Genomic DNA, 23,444 nt, shown 5'->3' on the forward strand with positions numbered 1-23,444 from the left:
GGCCTTCAAGCTCAATTCGGCTCATTTCCTGAAGCACTGATGAATGCTTTTGGGAAATGTAGGAGCGAGCAGAGTTCCAGCGAGTCCAGGTACCCTAGCTTCTCCTCCTTTTGTTTCATCTCCTAAGGAATGTGCACCCCAACAAGTCTTTTTCTCTTTCGTTTTGTTCCGCAGGTATGACTTGGTGCTGTCATCGGACTCTCCCTCGCTGGACGGCTCAGCCCAATTGAGCATGGTGGCGACCGACGAGGTTGCCGTCGTCACCATAATGTCCTTGCCGCTCACACGGGCCCCGGTCGAGCAAGTCCACGAAGATTACCTGGGGGACTTTGTGACTTTGCTCCAGGTGATGCGTGATTCAACTGTCTCATCCTCTTTTGGCTCATGCGGGCGGGGGGCAACAGCATCTGCATTGTACCACATGTTTATCAACATTGTTCTTTTTGGTTAAAAGGATCACGTTGTGACATTAGTGGATGTGACGGATCATTCGTTCATGTTTTCCTGCCGTCTTTGCCAAGAGGACTTCCCGAGGTCTGTCTGGGAAGAATTGACCAGCATTGCATTCCATTCCATTCCATTCAGTGTGTCATTTTAAAACACCTTGATTTGATTTTTGTGTGCAGTTTCAAAGCGAGGTATCTCCTTCATGCTCAATTCGGCTCATTTCCTGAAGCACTGATGAATGCTTTTGGGAAATGTAGGAGCGAGCAGAGTTCCAGCGAGTCCAGGTACCCTAGCTTCTCCTCCTTTTGTTTCATCTCCTAAGGAATGTGCACCCCAACAAGTCTTTTTCTCTTTCATTTTGTTCCGCAGGTATGACTTGGTGCTGTCATCCGACTCTCCCTCACTGGACGGCTCAGCCCAATTGAGCCTAATGATGACCAACGAGGTTGCCATCGTCACCATATTGTCATTGCCGCTCACACGGGCCCCGGTCGAGCAAGTCCACGAAGATTACGTGGGGGACTTTGTGACTTTGCTCCAGGTGATGCGTGATTCAACTGTCTCATCCTCTTTTGGCTCATGCGGGCAACAGCACCTGCATTGTACCACATGTTCATTAACATTGTTCTTTTTGGTTAAAGGATCTCATTGTGACATTGGTGGATGTGACGGATCATTCGTTCATGTTTTCCTGCTGTCTTTGCCAAGAGGACTCCCGAGGTCTGTCTGGGAAGAATTGACCAGCATTGCATTCCATTCCATTCCATTCAGTGTGTCATTTTAAAACACCTTGATTTGATTTTTGTGTGCAGTTTCAAAGCGAGGTATGGCCTTCAAGCTCAATTCGAGTCATTTCCTGAAGCCCTGATCAAGTATTTTGAGAAATGTGGGAGCGCGCAGAGTTCCAGCGAGTCCAGGTACCCTAGGTTCTCCTCCTTTTGTTTCATCTCCTAAGGAATGTGCACCCCAACAAGTCTTTTTCTCTTTTGTTTTCTTCCGCAGGTATGACTTGGTGCTCTCGTCCGACTCTCCCTCGCTGGACGGCTCAGCCCAATTGAGCATAGTGGAGACCGACGAGTTGTTCTGCATCACCAAATTATCTTTGACGCTCACACGGGCCACGGTCGAGCAGGTCAATAAATACGTGGGGGACCTCGTGACTTTGCTCCAGGTGATGCGTGATTCAACTGTCTCATCCTCTTTTGGCTCATGCAGGCGGGCGGGCAACAGCACCTGCATTGTACCACATTGTTATGATCGGGGGTCACGTTCCTCCGAAGTCCAAGCATGGCGACCACCTGCGAGTCACCTTGCCGCTGCCCTCGTTGTCTTTCTAGTTGGCTGTCGATCCGGATGGCCAATTCCACGAGCGCGTCGAGGGACCCTGGTTCCTCTCGGATCGCCAGCTCCTCCCGCATCTCCACATTCAGCCGTCGTGGAGGGAGGGCGGAGTCATTAAAGGCACTCTCGGCGGCTAAGATGCGGAATTCGACCCAGTCTTTTGCCACGCTCCGGACGCCTTGTCTGAGAGCTCTTAAGCGCCCACCGGCTGGTCGAAGATCTTTCGCATCTCTGCGGTCAATAAGTCGTAGGAGGTACAAATGCGGGAGCCCCTCTCCCATTCGGCGCTCGCCCAGGCTAGGGCCTCATCACGAAGGCAGCCGATCAGGTAAGCGATCTTGGCTCGGTCCGAGGTGTGGGTGAGGCTCGGTTGTTCAAACACCAACTGCCATTGAACCAGGAAGCGCCGGCATGCGCCGAGATCTCCACCGTAGGGGGGCCTTAGGTCCCTGTTGCGGCGATATCGGTGTTACCAGGGGAGCGGCTGGGGTTAGCTGTGCACTTGGTGAATGAGGCAAAGAATTGAGTAGTGCTCGTATGTCATCCAGGGGTCTCAGCCATGCTCGATACCTTAGAACAGAGGTACGCAATAGCTTGGGTATGCTGTTCCAAAGGGACTGCTCTGAAAGCGGTCACTCCAAACTTCCAAAAACTCCACAACGCCCATTTTGACAAGCTGGAGTCCATCGACGACTACCTGCAGAGGAAGAAGGGCAAGAAGACGGCACCTGCACCCGCCCAAGAGACCAAAGTGGCGAAGACCGCTCGCGTGTCCTTGTTCAGCCCGGCGCCCCACAGGAAGAAGAACGACGCCCAGTCCAAAAACAAGATGGCCGACAAAGGCAAAGATGTTGCCAAATTGGGTCGGAGGGGGCCTGGCCTGCGCCCGCGGGATCGTGCTGTTATGATCGGGGGTGGAAGAGCCCAAAGCAGGCGAGGGTGGGAGTCTGCTTCTCCAATCTTGATTAGAATGATCCAAGTGAAAGGCCAGGCACCATAGGGGATGGCGTCGGGATGGCGTCGGGATGGCGTCGGCGTGTCGTTAGGCGTATCCGTGGTCGTGGAGGCCGAGCGTAGTCGGAATCCTGGGAGCAAAACAAGAGGTCTTAAATCAACGAAGGAAGGCGAGAAAATACAAGCAGGTACGTACCTCACTGTGAGCAGATCAGACGATCCCGCAGTGTGGTCCTGTTCTTGGTGGCCTTAAATACTCCTCACTGGCTAATGACTCACACCTGGCAGCCCTCGAGTCATTAGAGGCAGGGGTGTCAAACATACGGCCCGCGGGCCGGAACCGGCCCCCAAGGAGGTTCGATCAGGCCCGCAGGATCATTTGAAAGTGGAAAAAAATGCATCAAAGACATGGGATTCATATTCTTAATTCCCTGCAATTCACGGATTATCCGCTAAGGGGCGCACTCTTTCCATCAGAGTAGAAGACAAGCTGCATCACTGAGACAGAAACTTTCTTCATTACACATTTCAAATCACTCTCCTTAGTTTGTAAGGTGCACGCAAAGATTACATTTTGATTTTATATGCGTATGTGTAAGTGGTTTAAAAATTCCTTTCATTAAAAGTCTCTTTTAATCTTAAAGTGCATGACTATATTTTTCAGTACCAATTCAAGTTTTGTGCCTTTGTACAATCAGTGGGATCCGTTGCAATGCCTATTTGTGAATGATAAAAGTCAATTGCACATTTATCTAAGGAAATATGAGGTGTTTCATGAAAGGATAGTTCATTCCATTTCAATATTTTCCTAATGTTCTTGTGCTTCTTTACACCAAAACAAAGGAAAGACATGATATTTGGGTTATTTATAGCAGAGCATGGTATCATTTTAATGGTCCGGCCCACTTGACATCTCCCTAGGCCGCCGTATGTGGCCCACCATGCCAAATGACTTTGACAGCCCTGCATTAGAGGCAGGACCTGTGGTTGGGTGGCGGGCGCAACCAGCCACCAATCTCGTCTGGGGCCTGACACACATGTTTATGAACACATTGCTCGGGACATCCAAGCTGGCTTGGAGTGAAACTGCAGCACATTTTCAAAATAAGGGCTGGCGGAAAAGTTAGACACGGAGCAAAAATGTTCCACTGTGAGAGTGAAAGATCCACACCACAACAGACCGACACACACAAAAAACACACAAATAAAACCACATTATTCACCTTGACTACTGTCTATGTACATTGCTTACTGACACTGTCTATATTTCTATAGTGAAAAGGGCAGTAGTGACTGACGCGCGGGTGCATGTCAGGCTCAAAGCCTGACACCATTAGCAATCGACGATCATGTTTTTGTCTGCTACCAGTGACCGACCGAGACTATCCGGATCAGAGCCAAACTTTCTTCAGGTTTAGCGTTATCAAGGTAGTGTTTTAGTCGTGCCTTGTCTTTCTTGTCATTTGGATTCTTATGATTATTATTATCATTAATGTTGTAATAACAATAAAATCGGATTATCATCAATGCTTTTCTCAATTGTTGTCTTTTTTATGGTACAAATAAATACATAGTATTATTGTGTATTACTTTTTCAATGTCATTTGACTAAATTGCAAGATCAATCATCCATTCTGGTTAGTCGTAGTGATACATTGTGAAGTTGTTTGCAAACTCCCAACAAAACCGCTAGGAGGAGACGAAGAAGAGAAACACGAAGAAGAAGAAGAAGAAGAAGAAGAAGAAGAAGAAGAAGAAGAAGAAGAAGAAGAAGAAGAAGAAGAAGAAGAAGTGGAAGCGTATAAATTTCCCCGGCAATCTTCGCGATAAGTCACGCTATCTATCGCCATGGCTTTGAGACTGACTGAAGTTTTTGAAGTCACCGTTAAGTGTGAAGGCTCCAACGACAGGTAATCTGAGAAAAAGCCTACTTTTTGAGGTCCTTATTGTTGTTTTAGCAAAGATAGTCAAGTTTTGACCTGTCAATTTAGTCCCCGGGGCTATTTTAAAGTTAAGAATTCTGTGTCTAAGTAATGGCGGTGACTATTCCCCGCATACCTGTCAACTTATACGTTTTCCCCTTATTTTATACGTTTTTTGATCATTTCAAATTGTGTACGCCGTATAACAACTTTTGTACGGGATTTTTTTTAAGTACGTTTTTTGTAAAACGGATCTCGTTTGACGCATTTCGGCTCTAATCCGGATCGTCTCGGTCACTGGTAGCAGACGAAAACGCCATCGTCAACTGCTAATATTGTCATGCTTTAAGCATGATATGCGCACACGCATTCCCCTTTCACACGAAACAGGAAATGATTAAATCATTTCCTGTTTCATTATTTAAGCAGCTATGGGTCCGAATACATTCACGGTCGCGTCACGACAACGCGGCGCGACCATAACACTTGCACACGTGCACCCTATGTGAGTAAATATGTGCCGCGTTGCATTTGTACGGTTTTCTATTGCTTAATACGGGGGATTCCAATCATTAATACGGGGAGGAATTGGCCCAGGTTGACAGGTATGTACCCGGTAACCTTTCAATTTCTTGGACTATTTAACCGTTAAGAATTCTGTGTCTAGTTTAATTCTAGTCAAAGGTATTAGTAGACAACAAAATACTGACACATTTAACATTTGTGGCTGGTCAATTCGATGCCAATTTCAAAATACTACATGTCTGCAGAAGTTGCTTGTATCAACCCTGAAAACAGTCCTTTATACTTGCAGAAAAAAAAACCTCCGCATCACCATGGGACTTCAGCCGAGCACAAGTGATCCTCAAAAACACGTGAGTACAGCATTTTTTTTTCAAATCTATCAAAAATCCTGTGCTTTACTGTCTTCATGTTAAATAAAAGTGCCATGAGAAAAGTCTTCATTGTTGAGAATGAGTGACATTGCAACCTCAATTTAAACCATCCATGTCTTGTGGCCAAATTTGTGTTACACATGGAAATAGCATGTACAGACGCTCCCCTACTTACAAACGAAGGAGTTAGGTTCCGAGCGGTTGTTCATAAGTTGAATTAGTTGGTAAGTTGATTCAGTGCTATATTTTGTATTATCATTTATCTTTAAGGCCGATATAAGTATATTGAAGGTAAATATAAGTGCATTTGTATGTTTAAGGCTTGTATAAGTAACACGCATTGGTTTGTACTGAAAAAAAACATTTAATAAAATGGAGAGAATATGTACACTACTGTATAGAGAGAGAGAGAGAGAGAGAGAGAGATTTATGTATTAGAAACTGGCCGAAAGAAGCGATCTAACGACAATTGCACCGTTTTCTTCTTTTTTTCATCATAAATGATGCGGTAGCACTGTATGGCATCATTCAATTGATTTGCAAACTTTGTGCAACGTTCCATATTTGGGTCCTGCTGCTCCATCTTTCTGTTTATAAATGGTACCGACGGTCGGTGGAACGATTCAAGTTGTATTCCCGTGCAACGCTCACCACTTTCTCACGCGCATCAAGCTTCGTAATTATTGCCACTGGTTTCAAATGAAATGGCTTGCCTCTTCCTTGCATCTCCTTCACTAGAAGCCTTTCGCTTTTCACCAACCATATTGAATAATGGCTGCACGAGATATTTCATGATAAAAATGAAAAAGGTTCTTTGCGCACTGGAGATACGTCACGCACTTGCGCAACTTGCGCACTGCAACGAACTGGGCAGAGGAAGGTGGATGCTGGGTGAGCCGAGCGCTCTCAGCGCCAGGCGTCGTCGGTATTAGCGGCGGAAAGAAGCACTACTCGGAAAAAGGCGCGCAATACAAAATCGAACTTGCGAACATTTTTCAACATAAACGCAATTTGCAGACATGTTCGTATGTACCGTTGTTCGTAAGTCGAATGTTCGTAAGTAGGGGAGCGTCTGTACTGTATCATTATTATTTATTTTTAATCATTACTCAAACATTTTGCAAATAAAATTAGAATTCTTCTTGGACATAAAATGTGTGTTGGCTTTCTGGGAGTGGTAAGCAATGTGTCTATTGATTGACCTTTTCTTTTTGCTTTAAGGATCTCCTTGTTACATTAGCCGATGACACGGATCTGAAATTTGTTTTTGTTTCTGTCGGCCAGGCCATAGTGGGTGGAGTTTGCGATCTCGGCTGCCTCGGTACTGCTTTGGCCCGCCTACTAGCCAATCATAGTTTGTGAAAGCAATGACATGTCCCAGCCAGCAAAATGCTAATGCCTATGAAAAATCATTGTGGGGTTGCCAACTCGAAATCTGATTGGTTAAAAGCAACAGTCTAGTTGAATGCAGCAGAGCCCGCAAGAACTGATTGTGCAGGCTTTGAGGCAGATCTGATCTGGCAACAAATCATGGCTGAAATGTGATTGGTTAAATGCTTCAATATGAAAAGACACATCTGGAAGCAGTGCAACCAGGGGGAAAAGAAATGAAAGGAAGCTAACAGACCATTTGGAATAATAAGTACGTATTGATGGACAAAATAGAATATGATTCAGATATTTCTTAGGCCAGCAGAGAAGGCCTTGAAGGCCCTGACGGCCCGCCACTGTTTGAACATCAATGCATTGAAATGGATGGGAAGGTGGCCCCTACCAAGATGGCCGCCCTCAGGCGATCTGTACCAAGATGGCCGTCCTCGGGCCATCTTGGGTGGCGGCGAATGAACTGCCGTACCTCCCCTCCAACTTCAAAAGAAGAAGAAGAAGAAGAAGAAGAAGAAGAAGAAGAAGAAGAAGAAGAAGAAGAAGAAGAAGAATACACGAAGAAGATGTGTTCAAATATCAACCGGCATTCCACCGGCATTCAATGCTGCCGTGGAGATTGAACTACGTACTTAGTTGCTCCCCACAATGTCTTCTAACCAGCAGCCTGTCTTATCCCATGGCCACCATTTTAGTGAACTTCTTGAAGTCATCGTTAGGTGTCAAGACCGCAACGAAAGGTACGTACTATGAAGACCCGAATAATCGTATGCCTACGATTATTTTTTCAACTCAAATTTTCGCATGCCTACGATTCTTATTCGGGTGCCTACGATTCTTAATTTTTGCCTCAATTAAGTCCGTGCAGCAGCAACATTGTTCTATGTCATTAACTTTCTACGTGTCAAGCACACGTGCTGTTTTTACTAACGTACTAGTACTAGTAAGAACGTGCAATTGCCACTGGTAGAGTTGCAATACGTATACATCATTACAATGTATTGGTAGGCCTAATATATACGAGAGTTACGTTATACGCAATTCATTGCAGCAATTATTTGCAACTGTAATACAACTTTGCAACACGATTATCCGTTGTCTTGCTAGCATTAGTATTAGCATGGAGAAAAAATATAAAAAGTACACTTTAGAGGAGAAAGAGAAATTGGCCGATGTGGTAGAAAAAATACAAAGAGCTGCTGTAAGAGGTTGAGGAGAAGGCTAAATTAAAAAAAGAAATGGGATCCAAAGAGGAAAACATTTGTTCAGCCAACTGTACAATGGGGTTACTTGACAGTTGATTATTTCTTTACAGTAGCCTATGTCATCGATCATCATGACTTTAATTTGTAGTTAATTGTGGAATTTAAACATATTACCGGTATTTTGTTTCATGCTACTAGTAAACTGTTGATTAAAATAATAATGATTGTCCTTGTTATGATTTTATAATAAATATTCCATCATAGCTTTAATTCTATGCATCGAATCTGTTTAGACACTAATGATCTCGTGCCTACTAATATTCATTATTTTTGGAATTTTCCACTGCCTACTATTATTCCGGTGCCTACTATTATTACTAATTCATTTGGAATTTTCCACTCCCTACTATTATTCCAGTGCCTACTATTATTCGGGTCTTCATAGTACAGTGGTACCTCGAGATACGAGCTTAATCCGTTCCGGGACTGAGCTCGTATGACAAGTTACTCGTAACTCGAGGTAAAGTTTCCCATTGAAATGAATGGGAAACAATTTAATTCGTTCCAACTCTCTGAAAAAAACACCAGAAACAGGATATTGGATTGAAAAAAAATGTTTTATTTCTTATAATTCGCCATATATTGACAAAGTAATAAATAACGAGTGGTTTAATAGAAATAAAGTGTTTAATCTAACTAAAATTGGCCGGATTTCGCAGAGGGGAGAGGGGCTTCGTTTTTTTTTTTTTCCTCCACACAACGCACTCGTAAACAGAACAAACACTCCACCCTCACGTTCGCTATCGATGGGCTGTTTGCTGTCGTACTATTCCCTTCAAAATATTCCGAAAATGATGCACACAAATGTCCTCACAATCGGAGAACGCACGACCACTTGCCAACGAGCAGCAAGCAGTCTTATCAGCGATCGCCCCGCTGCTCATCTTCTTCTTCTTCTTCTTCTTCTTCTTTTTCACCTCAGGCGCCTGAGGATTACCCTCAGCAGCGCTAGGGCTGCCACTGGAACACGGATAAGTTCATCCAGGGAGTTGCCCAAGCCGCGATGGTAGCGTTCGGTCATTAAGGCCGGACAGCGGAGCCATAAGTGTTCAGACGACTCTGTTTCCTCGTCGCACAGGCGGCAGCGATCCGAGTCGGATTTCTCATGGGAGCTACAGGGGCGCTGGCTAGCGGCTCCTTTTTAGCTTGTAGCATCTGTGTTCGCGTCCCATCGAACGGCGCCTATGATAGAGTTGCTACCGGGGATACTTTTGCGAGCACGAGTATACTTCATTACCCAGAAAGCCCTCTTTTCACCGCGCATGCGCGTTGTGCGTTTCCTGGTCTGAATAGCTCATCCGGTGCTCGTAAATATTGTTATACACGAAAGATATGCCAAAAAAAATGCCATGGCAACCTGGCTTGGTCGCATCACGAAACTTTGACCGCATCACGGGCGAATTATTCGATCGAAATTTCCCCCGTAAGACGAGCATTCCGTATGACGAACGGTCTTATGACGAGGTACCACTGTAATTGGATAAAGCCTACTTGTTGAGCTCCTTATTGTTGTTTTAGCAAAGAAAGTCAAGTTTTGACCTGTCAATTTAGGACAGTCAGCCGTTTGACAAACTCAGTCGTCACTTACGTAAACAAAACAAAACAAAAAGAATTAAAAAGTGATTAATGTCCATCTCTTTTAGATTTTGGATTATTAGTAATGGCGGTGGCTATTAACCGGTAACCGTTCAAATAGTCCCCGGGGCGATTTAGCCGTTAAGAATTCTGTGTCGGGGCTATTTAACCGTTAAGAATTCTGTGTCTAAGTAATGGCGGTGGCTATTAGCCGGCCGGTAACCGTTCAAATAGTCCCTGGGGAAAGTCTTACTTTCATGTGTGTAGAAGCAGTTAGTCTACAAACATGAAACACATGAAAGTAACACTTCGAAGTAAGTACAATCTTATTGAAATTGGATGTGTTATTGCCAATTGATAGATTTGAACATTAGGTGAATAGGGATTTAATCAAACATCAAACAAAACATTTCACACAACAAAGTGAAACGCAGACATGTTTTCCATTCACTTTCCATTCATTTATGGATTCAAATTCAAAACCACTAGTCAAAGAAAGGTATTAGTAGAGTACACAAAATACTGACACATTTAACATTTGTGGCTGGTCAATTCGATGCCAATTTCAAAATACTACATGTATAACTACACTATATGACATCTTGATATCATGTATAATAGGAATAATATTGTAATAGATTCTTTTCTATATCGCAGAGCACTATTGAATTTTTAAGCCAACAATCTATTTAGATAGAGAGTAGAGAGAAGTTATTCCTGTATCCACCCTGAAAACAGTCTTTGATACTTACAGAAAAGGACTTTTCCGCTTCACCATTGCATTTCAGCCGAGCACAAGTACTCCTCTAAAACACGTAAGTACAACATTTTTTTTTAAAAAAAATATATCAAAAATCCTGTGCTTTACTCTCTTCATGTTAAATAAGTGTCATGAGAAAAGTCTTCAAAGTTGAGAATGAATGAGTGACAGACATTACAGATACATGCAACCTCAAACCATCCATGTCTTGTTGCCAAATTTGTGTTACATATGGAAATACCATGTACTGTATCATTATTATTTATTTGTAATCATGACTCAAACATTTTGCAAATAAAAATAGAATTCTTCTTGGACATAAAATGTGTGTTGGCTTTATGGGAGTTGTAAGCAATGTGTCTATTGATTGACCTTTTCTTTTTGCTTTAAGGATCTCGTTGTGAGATTAGCCGATGACACGGATCATTCTTTCCTGTTTTCCCTCATTCTTTGCCAAGAGGACTTCTGTTGGGTTCAAACACCAGACATTTGTTTCACCAACCTGAAAAGAAGGAAATCACAGAGAATTTGAGTTAACTTTATTCAAAAAATGAGAGGTTCAGAGACTGTCACTGTCACAGCCCTCCAAAACACTCTGAAGAAAATCTCCCCTTGCCTATTCTCTTATTGTGTTTTGGGAGTGTCCAAGTTACAGGAAGTTTCAAGCTGATCACAGGAGAGATAGTTCTCTCCCAGTAACAAAAGGTTCTTTGATCATGACCATATGCCCCTTCGAGATAACATCTTTACAGTCTCCTGCAACTCTCACACAATGGCTCGAACAGACAGGCGTCGGCCCCCCTGGGTAGTTCCTCTTTGTTGAATAAGGTGAAACTTTCCAGGGCCCAAGACACTCTCATTCTATTAACTAACATTTCGACAGTCATACCAGAATCAGGATAACTTATATAAAATAATTCCAACATAACCCTCCTGTTTATCCAGATTCTGTTATAAAATATCATCACCCATAACCTCTTCTTTTCAGATTTTCACATTACAGGATCACAAAAATAACAGAAAAACATTACACTCAAAAGTCAACAAGGCATAGTGTTTAGCATCTGGGAACATGTCAGGCAGTCCTATGAACTGCATTTCCTCCTCATCCCCAGATGCGTCGGCGTCGTCGTCATCCCGTGGTTCGCCTCCAGATGTCAATAAGGCATACATTTCTGATTTGACTGGTTGTATAGCATTTGTTATTAACCTTTCACATAACGCACGAATACAGGGAATGCAACAACAGCCACAAGTTGTGAGAATGGCAGCATAAACAGCGATTGACATTAAAACTGATACAACCAACTGTTTGTATCTGCCAAACATGCTACCAAATTCGCCCCACATTGAGGTGTCGACTCCAGAATGTTCTTTCATCTTGCTGTTGAGGGATCGAAGGCCCTCCAGGGCCTTGGTTAAACTCCCGTCAGCTGCTGTGTTGTTAGGGATGAACGTGCAGCATTGGTCGCCAAAGATGGAGCACACGCCACCTTTCTCTGCCAGGAGCATGTCAACAGCAATTCTGTTCTGGAACGCCATCAGGAGGTCACCGACAACTGTTCATGGATGGCTGCAAACCCTTCCTCCGTCCTGTTCTGGAGTCGTGCAATTTGGTCAGCGAGTTTATACTCATCTGGTATGCTGCAGGGAACCCCGATGTTGTTGATGTAGGTTGGGTCCCCGTCTCCCCATCCAGGAGCGGACCGCTTGGCTCTGCCATTCCAGTGGTGAGGCAAGACGTTTCCTGCACTTGTTTTCCAACTCGAGTCTCTGTGGGCGGGGCGTTCAGATACGCCCAGGCTGTCACTGACAGTCCAGTCACTGTGATGTGGATGACAACAGCTTTCACTGTGGCTTCTGTATAGAGGTGCAAAGTCTATGGGAGGTCAGGGTTAAGTGAGGGGTGCTCGTGGCTGGTGAGTAGACGTCAGATGAGTTTCTTCACGGACAAGGGTTTTGACACCGTCCGACTTAGTCCACTCAGAGTCACCTGTCTCGAACTCTTGACCTGAATCGACTTTGACTTTTCAGCGATCTTTGCTGCTGTGGAGGTTGGTGAGTTGGGCCACGAATGGGTCTTCCCATCGTGGAGAGAACCAGGACTTCATTTTTATGACTCGGATCAGGATCCAGTCACCTGGCTACACCACCTCCTGCAAGATAGACAAAAAGATCACGGCACCTTACATGTTCTTTGGATAAGTTTCTCTCCTTCATCTTCCCATAAAGGAAGTTGAAATGGTCTTCCAATAACTATCTCAAAAAGTGTTAATCTCAAGCTAGTTCTACCAGTTGTTTTGCCATGTTTTGCACTATGCTGTTTGAAAAATGAGCTCCATTGTCACTCCAGATGATTCTGGAGATCCCATGTTCTTTACAGATCAATAAAATAACAAATTAAACAGTTCCTACAAAAATTTTAAAATAGGTATTTATACCTCTTCACCATACCTCCCCCCTGTTGAGACATTTATGGCTCAATTATGGAATACATTTTTGGTAGGTACGGTAGGCCTTTAGCTTTGTACAGTTCGTCTGCTGACTGTTCTTGAGATCGGCTCAGTTTTGTTGTTGTGTATGCTGTGCAGTAAGTGTTTGCGCTGCTGCTTTAGCTGCTGTGTTCTGTCGTTGTCTTCAACACGTGCTTAACATCCATCATTATGTTTGTGAAAATTTAAATACCTTATCAATCAAAATTAAACATGCTAGCTGATATTCTATTTTGAACACTGCTTCCTTGTTAAGATCAAAACCCATATTTGTTTTTTCCTCTTTCCTACAATTACACAAATTAACTAATCATACTAAGAATAGGAAAAATACAAAAAGCAAACCAGGCTGCTTTCTCCCCAGGAAAACAGCTTTCCCGTTCTCTGTAACAGTTTAGATTCACATCAATTAATATTCAGAAACAAAATGCACACATTTATAATTCTAAATAGAATTGAACCCAGTAAAATGTAACCACCCCTTGTTTGTCAGGGTCAATATTTTTAACATAATTGTATCTTTTAGAGCAATCAAAGCCCATTACTTTTAAAATGCATACTAATCAAGTCCCAAATTCATCTAACAATGTGTATTGCGTTGCATATTAACCTCAGTGTTTTCTTAATTCAAAATATCCCAAACTAGTAGTCTTATTATCAAATGTAACATTCCATTGTCTTCGGAGTTTGCCAATCATCTCCTATGAAACTTTCTCAATCAATATTTTTCAATAGTCAGGCATAAAATTAAATTCTAGTTACATTTCTATCCATTGTAGTTTCTCTTTTCTCTCTAATTGTTTACTTTAAAAATATGTAAGAAGATCTAGTCACAATTGTTTACTTTAACTATCTGTAAGAAGGTGTAGTCTCAATTGAAACGCTTTTTTTTATATGGAGACAATAAAACCAATATAAAAAGTTCCTCATGGCTTACAGCATTGCTCCCCGAGCAATAATCTTTCCAATCAATATTGGAGTGCTTGCCATTTTGTCTGATTACGTCAAAAATTTATCTTACCTGCCTCCTCATACGTTTCAACTGAGAGAACCTTCTTACAGAGCACAAAATGGATCCGCTATTTTCATGTCTGCTGGATTGGTCAGGAACATTTGCACTCTCATCCCGGGTTGCTCATCATGTTTCCTGTTGAGAAATGCAATCTCCCTCTGCCAACCCAAAATTAATGCGTTTCTTTTAAAGTTTTTTCTTTTATGCAGACATATGATTAGCCTCATCCTCCAATTCCAATCGTGTAGTTAATAATGGCGTTTGGTATATTCCACTAAATTAGATTTCCATTTTTTTTTTTTTTTCTTCGGAACGAAATATGGAAACTTTTGTCAATTCAGTCAATTATTCTGTTAACACAATTTGGATGCCATTATCACAATAAATCAATAGTACTTTGGAATTTGGTATCAAGCACTGTCTTTTCAGTGCTCCTAAATTTTGCATAGCAGATTTGTTTCTCCACTTCAAATTTCACGTTTGGAGTACTGCTGCTTTTACCATTAAAATTTCATTGAACTAAACAATTTTCCATAATTTTCATCAAAATTTGATTTCAAATTTCTAAATCATTTTCCACCTTGATATCTGATTGATTATATCTTGATGGTCGGCCAATTAGAAACACAAAAGACAAACAAACAATCATTCATGTTCACACTAATTTTCAAAAATCAGTGGTCTGCAATTTTTCATCACTGGTTAAGAGCCATCCCCAGTCTGGGGCTTCTTGGCAGCTAACCACCTTTTTGCTGTGCTATCAGCCTAATCATTCTCAAAAGAAATAGGTTAATGTTGTTTGGTTGACATCAACTGTTTGATGCTAATGCAATTAATATTCTAATCGTCATTAATATGAACCACGCTAAAGCATATTCCACCTGTGCCGGGCAAAACAAGGAATGTTTTCCTGTGCACCGAAAAACATTTCATGCCTCTTCCGTCCTAGGGAAATCATGCCTATCCTAAATCAATTATTTTATCTAAATTTACCTAATAATTTGGATAAATGCCATTTCTGCATTGTTTTCATGTTTGATATCATTAATAATTTGGATGATTCTTAATACTTAAGTCTAAATCGCAAATCACTCTCATATTTCTAAAACAAATAGTTAAAGCTCTGGCTGAATTCCTATCCGCTCTAAGAAGGCAGTTTTATTTAAAATAAGAGCCATTTTCTGTGCTCACTATTACCTCAATTACAATTTAGGCAAAATAACCTTTCACTAGGCATTTCCTAATATAAATTTTAGTGTTTAATAAAAGACCCATAATTTTTCACTAATATATCATAACACTATCAACTATCTCTGTCTCTCTTGTGGTAGTCTTTCCTGCCCTTTGTCTTTGGTGTGAAGGGAGCAGTAAACTGGATGGGCTTCTCCCCCCCCCCCCCCCTCTCTCCTTTTGTTTGCAAAGAGTGTGCTTAGCTTAAGGGGGGTCCGCATCTGTGAAGGGGGGGCTTCACCACCTTTTTTATCTATCTATTCCCCTTACTTTTGTTAACCATTTGTTTTGCTACCTCCTGTTTTAGTCGTGCGCTATCATGTCGTCGCTGTGCGCGGGGAGGGTTGCCCCCGCATTCCCTGGCTATGTGGCCCTCTTTGCCGCACGACCAGCAGGCCCCCTTTCCCCCCCCTCGTCGTCGTGCTCCCCGCTTGCGTGTGGAGCCTCGCACGAGGAGAGCTGAAGAGGGACCACTGTTTTTTAACAGGCCTAATATAGTTATCTCTTCTCTTTTTTGTTTAGCTACTTTCTCAACCTCTTCTATTTGCCCTGCTATTCGCAACCACGCTTTGGTTTGATCATAACCTTGTTTTTGCATTTTACTTCGTTTTTTGTTACACGATTTTTCGATTTTTTTGTTGTAGTTCACGGATATCTTTTATTATTAGTCTACCGGTGAACCCATATTTTTTTACCCAATAACGCAAGGATTCCACCGCGTCGGGATCCTCTCTATGAACTATCTTCCAGTCTTTAGACGCAAGTTCCGAGAGGAATTCCTCTTTTTTACTTGTTTTACTTTGTACTTTACCCATTTTTGAATAAAATTTAGTCCCAGTGGGTCTTTGCACCTATAGTGCACTAACACTGGGTTTAGACAACAGGATGTCGATAAATTCCTTTAGTGGTAGACTCACTTCAACCTTTTCAGGCGGAGTTTCATGTCTACATACATCCACTAAAGGTCGACATTTGTCTCCTGTTGTTTGATATGAGATACAAATCACCAAATGGTAAAATGTATTTCCAAACACACTTTTTGCACGTTCACTCCTTTTAATTCGCAACCAAGGCTCCGCAAACCTTTACAGAGTTTAATTAGTCTTTTGCAACTAAGGGTGTCTGTTACGCCACGAATTTCTGGTTATTGTTTGTTCAATACAACTTGGACTCCGATATCCTTTACAGAGTTTAATTAGTCTTTTGCAACTAAGGGTGTCTGTTACGCCTGCGGATTTAATTTTACTTACAGAGTTTAATTAGTCTTTTCCAACTAAAGGGGTCTGTTACGCCTTCATTCATTCCTTTTTTCTCATTCATTCCTTTTTTAAATAAAATTTACTCACGATTCTCTGCGTCCTCGGTATCCCTTCAACCTTTGGACCCCAGCCCGTAAGGAAGAAACAGTCCTGGAAAAGGATCTTTATGCTGTGGCCACAGACTTTTCTGGATCTTGCTCACCCGCTGGGATCGTCCGGTATCTTGGAATCCGGCTCGAAGGACCAATTAAATGTTGGGTTCAAACACCAGACATTTGTTTCACCAACCTGAAAAGAAGGAAATCACAGAGAATTTGAGTTAACTTTATTCAAAAAATGAGAGGTTCAGAGACTGTCACTGTCACAGCCCTCCAAAACACTCTGAAGAAAATCTCCCCTTGCCTATTCTCTTATTGTGTTTTGGGAGTGTCCAAGTTACAGGAAGTTTCAAGCTGATCACAGGAGAGATAGTTCTCTCCCAGTAACAAAAGGTTCTTTGATCATGACCATATGCCCCTTCGAGATAACATCTTTACAGTCTCCTGCAACTCTCACACAATGGCTCGAACAGACAGGCGTCGGCCCCCCTGGGTAGTTCCTCTTTGTTGAATAAGGTGAAACTTTCCAGGGCCCAAGACACTCTCATTCTATTAACTAACATTTCGACAGTCATACCAGAATCAGGATAACTTGTATAAAATAATTCCAACAACTTCCAAAGGTCTGTCTGGGAAGAATTGACCAGCATTGCATTGCATTCCATTCCATTCCATTCCGTGTGTCGTTTTAAAACACATTTATTTGATTTTTGTGTGCAGTTTGAGAGAGAGACATGGCCTTCTTATGGGATTCGGGTCACTTCAAGAATGGCTGATGAAGTGTTTTGGGAAATGTGGGAGCGAGCAGAGTTCCAGCGAGTCCAGGTACCCTAGCTTCTCCTCCTTTTGTGTCATCTCCTCCTAAGGAATGTGCACCCCAACAAGTCTTTTTCTCTTTTGTTTTCTTCCGCAGGCATGACTTGGTGCTGTCGTTGGACCGCTCAGCCGAATTGAGCCTAGTGGAGAGCGACGAGTTGGGCAGCTTCACCAAATTGTCTTTGACGCTCACACGGGCCCCGCCCGGTCGAGCAAGTCAAAGAATACGTGGTGGACCTTGTGACTTTGCTCCAGGTGATGCGTGCAGGCACACAATGATAGCCTGGAGCTGCAATTGGACAAGACAAAAGAGGATTTAGAACAGGTGGGTGTTTATGTCCACTGTCAAGATACCAAATTGGAATGAACCTTTAACATTGCCCAGAGGATGAGGATGAGGATGAGGATGAGATTTTGTTAGGTTCATCCAATTGTACGTTTATCCTTAGGTATTTCCAATTCAGCTTTCAATAAAAAAGGCATCTGTAGTCACATCACCATTTAATTCTTGCAAGAAGAGAATACATCCTCCCGCTCGTCCGGTCAAGATTATTCTGGCGAGCGGCATTATGTCCTGCCCATTTAAGGCCTCAAATCAAAACAATTACAAGGTTGTCGACTCGATCCAATTGCGTAAGCAAGAAACAAAACAATTCCAGAATCAAGCAAACCTAGCGTCAACCTAGCATCACAAATTAAAACAATATGCTTGATAGCCATCCGCTGAACCAACAACAATTAATAATAATAATAATCGGACATAGGCCATGTCGTCATTACCACAACACAAAAAGCCTACTTGTCATCACACGTCCTTCACAGATCTTCATTGCGAACTTGCATGTGGGGAAAGGGTTGAGGCGTAGCTTCCAGTAATCAGTCCTTGGAGCAACGACTCAATGTATTGTTTATGTCCTAGCAAACTTGTATCTCTCGCCTGGAGCCAGCTGTCCTGGAGAGCGACCTTGGAGTAAGCGTTTGTCTTCGTTGAAAGCACATTAATTCTAACTCTAACATAAAAGCGATCAACACATATATATATATATATTGTTTAATGTAGTTACACATTTAGGATGAGCATTACTACTCCTAATAAGCAAATATATTGATTAATATAGTAAGCATGTATATTATAAGTCTTTATATTCATTGCAAACACATTTATAATAATGATTACTCCAACAGATTTTGTTTCTAGTCCATGTCCTAATGTGCCATTAGAGGCTTTCTGAGAAGACCGAAGAGTTGGCGCGTCTGCGCTGGAAATCGAGAAGTCAAACCAGTTGGCTATCGCTAGTCTTAGACGTGCAGTTTTAGCACCTATCCCTAATTCCTTAACTCCGTCTGGTCCCGTCGAACAAACTCAGACAGTAGACCTTTTGTTCATTGTCATCGAGTTAACAACCATAGTTTTACTCCTACAGTGGTAATACTATATCCAAATGAAACAGCTACAACAAAATGAATGAGTCAAATGTCCTATTGGTCATTAGCGAGCCGTCCGTCATTGCGACGAGCTGCGGACTAAATTTGAGCACTCGGCTGTGGTAAGGCCCTGCTCGATGCCATCTTGTGGATTGCTGACAAACCTTCTGTTGGGACCACGTCATAGGTGCAGACCCGCTTGGAGCAGTGAATTCGGACCAGTCGGTGGTGGAGCGTACGGTCACGCGACATCACCAGCTAACGTCGACCGTGGGCGTCCGCTTAGAGCAGGTGCAGGATTGCCTGCGGTTACCGTCGAACGAAACGTCGAGGGTTAGTAGTGTTTTTAGTTGTCATTTGTCTGAATGTGGGAACCCTGCTTGATGCCATCTTGTGGATTGTTGACAAACCATCTGTTGGGACCACGTCATAGGTGCAGACCCGCTTGAAGGAGCCAATCCGGCACCAGTCGGTGGTGCAGCGTACGGTCATGCAACTACATGACCAGCTAACGTCGACCGTGGGCGTCCGCTTGGAGCAGGTGCAGGATTGCCTGCGGTTACCGTCGAACGAAACGTCGAGGGTTAGTAGTGTTTTTAGTTGTCATTTGTCTGAATGTGGGAACCCTGCTTGATGCCATCTTGTGGATTGTTGACAAACCATCTGTTGGGACCACGTCATAGGTGCAGACCCGCTTGAAGGAGCCAATCCGGCACCAGTCGGTGGTGCAGCGTACGGTCATGCAACTACATGACCAGCTAACGTCGACCGTGGGCGTCCGCTTGGAGCTGGTGCAGGATTGCCTGCGGTTACCGTCGAACGAAACGTCGAGGGTTAGTAGTGTTTTTAGTTGTCATTTGTCTGAATGTGGGAACCCTGCTTGATGCCATCTTGTGGATTGTTGACAAACCATCTGTTGGGACCACGTCATAGGTGCAGACCCGCTTGAAGGAGCCAATCCGGCACCAGTCGGTGGTGCAGCGTACGGTCATGCAACTACATGACCAGCTAACGTCGACCGTGGGCGTCCGCTTGGAGCAGGTGCAGGATTGCCTGCGGTTACCGTCGAACGAAACGTCGAGGGTTAGTAGTGTTTTTAGTTGTCATTTGTCTGAATGTGGGAACCCTGCTTGATGCCATCTTGTGGATTGTTGACAAACCATCTGTTGGGACCACGTCATAGGTGCAGACCCGCTTGAAGGAGCCAATCCGGCACCAGTCGGTGGTGCAGCGTACGGTCATGCAACTACATGACCAGCTAACGTCGACCGTGGGCGTCCGCTTGGAGCAGGTGCAGGATTGCCTGCGGTTACCGTCGAACGAAACGTCGAGGGTTAGTAGTGTTTTTAGTTGTCATTTGTCTGAATGTGGGAACCCTGCTTGATGCCATCTTGTGGATTGTTGACAAACCATCTGTTGGGACCACGTCATAGGTGCAGACCCGCTTGAAGGAGCCAATCCGGCACCAGTCGGTGGTGCAGCGTACGGTCATGCAAATACATGACCAGCTAACGTCGACCGTGGGCGTCCGCTTGGAGCAGGTGCAGGATTGCCTGCGGTTACCGTCGAACGAAACGTCGAGGGTTAGTAGTGTTTTTAGTTGTCATTTGTCTGAATGTGGGAACCCTGCTTGATGCCATCTTGTGGATTGTTGACAAACCATCTGTTGGGACCACGTCATAGGTGCAGACCCGCTTGAAGGAGCCAATCCGGCACCAGTCGGTGGTGCAGCGTACGGTCATGCAACTACATGACCAGCTAACGTCGACCGTGGGCGTCCGCTTGGAGCTGGTGCAGGATTGCCTGCGGTTACCGTCGAACGAAACGTCGAGGGTTAGTAGTGTTTTTAGTTGTCATTTGTCTGAATGTGGGAACCCTGCTTGATGCCATCTTGTGGATTGTTGACAAACCATCTGTTGGGACCACGTCATAGGTGCAGACCCGCTTGAAGGAGCCAATCCGGCACCAGTCGGTGGTGCAGCGTACGGTCATGCAACTACATGACCAGCTAACGTCGACCGTGGGCGTCCGCTTGGAGCAGGTGCAGGATTGCCTGCGGTTACCGTCGAACGAAACGTCGAGGGTTAGTAGTGTTTTTAGTTGTCATTTGTCTGAATGTGGGAACCCTGCTTGATGCCATCTTGTGGATTGTTGACAAACCATCTGTTGGGACCACGTCATAGGTGCAGACCCGCTTGAAGGAGCCAATCCGGCACCAGTCGGTGGTGCAGCGTACGGTCATGCAACTACATGACCAGCTAACGTCGACCGTGGGCGTCCGCTTGGAGCTGGTGCAGGATTGCCTGCGGTTACCGTCGAACGAAACGTCGAGGGTTAGTAGTGTTTTTAGTTGTCATTTGTCTGAATGTGGGAACCCTGCTTGATGCCATCTTGTGGATTGTTGACAAACCATCTGTTGGGACCACGTCATAGGTGCAGACCCGCTTGAAGGAGCCAATCCGGCACCAGTCGGTGGTGCAGCGTACGGTCATGCAACTACATGACCAGCTAACGTCGACCGTGGGCGTCCGCTTGGAGCTGGTGCAGGATTGCCTGCGGTTACCGTCGAACGAAACGTCGAGGGTTAGTAGTGTTTTTAGTTGTCATTTGTCTGAATGTGGGAACCCTGCTTGATGCCATCTTGTGGATTGTTGACAAACCATCTGTTGGGACCACGTCATAGGTGCAGACCCGCTTGAAGGAGCCAATCCGGCACCAGTCGGTGGTGCAGCGTACGGTCATGCAACTACATGACCAGCTAACGTCGACCGTGGGCGTCCGCTTGGAGCAGGTGCAGGATTGCCTGCGGTTACCGTCGAACGAAACGTCGAGGGTTAGTAGTGTTTTTAGTTGTCATTTGTCTGAATGTGGGAACCCTGCTTGATGCCATCTTGTGGATTGTTGACAAACCATCTGTTGGGACCACGTCATAGGTGCAGACCCGCTTGGCAAAAAAAAATACAACACCAGTCGGTGCTGGAGCGTACGGTCATGCAACTACATGACCAGCTAACGTCGACCGTGGGCGTCCGCTTGGAGCAGGTCCAGGATTGCCTGCGGTTACCGTCGAACGAAACGTCGAGGGTTAGTAGTGGTTTTAGTTGTCATTTGTCTGAATGTGGGAACCCTGCTTGATTGATGACCTACTATGGACTGGAAAAATGACGCCATCTGACGTTCTCAGGCTCACAAGATGGTGGCGAAGTTGCAGCGCCAGTTTGCTACTCTGAAAAACAGGCAGAAGACGGAACTCCGGTCATTGTTTGAGGAACAATAACCTAAAATCCAAACTGGCGCACACGGGCGGAGGAGGTATGTCGTCGAGCATTAGAATTCGAATCCACTGGCTTAGACCTTCATTTCAAAGTCAAGTTGCGAAACCACTTCCGGATCCAATTCATCAAACATGGCTGAAAGTGCAAGATAGCCAGCCTCTCTGAACACAGCTCTGCATCAAACCAATCGAGCCAGGAGTGGAGTGGAGTGGAGTGTTGTGTTATGTCCGGTTGTTCTGGTGTTGCAATAAACTACACATGTGTGACCTCGGGTCATTTCCTGAAGCGCTGATGAAGTGTTTTGGGAAATGTGGGAGCGAACAGAGTTCCAGCAAGTCCAGGTACCCTAGGTTCTCCTCCTTTTGTTTCATCTCCTAAGGAATGTGCACCCCAACTAGCCTTTTTCTCTTTCGTTTTCTTCCGCAGGTATGACTTGGTGCTGTCATCTGACTCTCCCTCGCTGGACGGCTCAGCCCAATTGAGCATGGTGGCGACCGACGAGGTTGCCATCGTCACCATAATGTCATTGCCGCTCACACGGGCCCCGGTCGAGCAAGTCCACGAAGATTACCTGGGGGACCTTGTGACTTTGCTCCAGGTGATGCGTGATTCAACTGTCTCATCCTCTTTTGGCTCATGCGGGCGGGGGGGCAACAGCACCTGCATTGGACCACATGTTCATTAACATTGTTCTTTTTGCTTTAAGGATCTCATTGTTAAATTAGACGATGACATGGATCATTCTTTCCGGTTTTCCTGCTGTGTTTGCCAAGAGGACTTCCCGAGGTCTGTCTGGTCTGTCTGACCAGCATTGCATTCCATTCCATTCCATTCAGTGTGTCATTTTAAAACACCTTGATTTGATTTTTGTGTGCAGTTTCAAAGCGAGGTATGGCCTTCAAGCTCAATTCGGCTCATTTCCTGAAGCACTGATGAATGCTTTTGGGAAATGTAGGAGCGAGCAGAGTTCCAGCGAGTCCAGGTACCCTAGCTTCTCCTCCTTTTGTTTCATCTCCTAAGGAATGTGCACCCCAACAAGTCTTTTTCTCTTTCGTTTTGTTCCGCAGGTATGACTTGGTGCTGTCATCGGACTCTCCCTCGCTGGACGGCTCAGCCCAATTGAGCATGGTGGCGACCGACGAGGTTGCCGTCGTCACCATAATGTCCTTGCCGCTCACACGGGCCCCGGTCGAGCAAGTCCACGAAGATTACCTGGGGGACTTTGTGACTTTGCTCCAGGTGATGCGTGATTCAACTGTCTCATCCTCTTTTGGCTCATGCGGGCGGGGGGCAA

General features: G+C 44.4%; 1 long non-coding RNA gene across 2 annotated transcripts; it reads left to right on the top strand.

Annotated features, from left to right (window-relative positions):
- Nucleotides 1-452: 452 nt before the first annotated feature.
- LOC144070403 (uncharacterized) lies at nucleotides 453-22,721 on the top strand. Of its 2 annotated transcripts, none has more exons than XR_013299269.1 (3): nucleotides 453-534; nucleotides 627-731; nucleotides 22,577-22,721. It is a non-coding gene; the product is annotated as an uncharacterized LOC144070403 (long non-coding RNA). The 2 variants fall into 2 exon arrangements; XR_013299270.1 differs by lacking the exon at nucleotides 22,577-22,721 and adding an exon at nucleotides 817-982.
- Nucleotides 22,722-23,444: the final 723 nt, after the last annotated feature.

Source organism: Stigmatopora argus, unplaced genomic scaffold, assembly GCF_051989625.1.
Source record: "Stigmatopora argus isolate UIUO_Sarg unplaced genomic scaffold, RoL_Sarg_1.0 HiC_scaffold_61, whole genome shotgun sequence".
Lineage (NCBI taxonomy): Eukaryota > Metazoa > Chordata > Actinopteri > Syngnathiformes > Syngnathidae > Stigmatopora > Stigmatopora argus.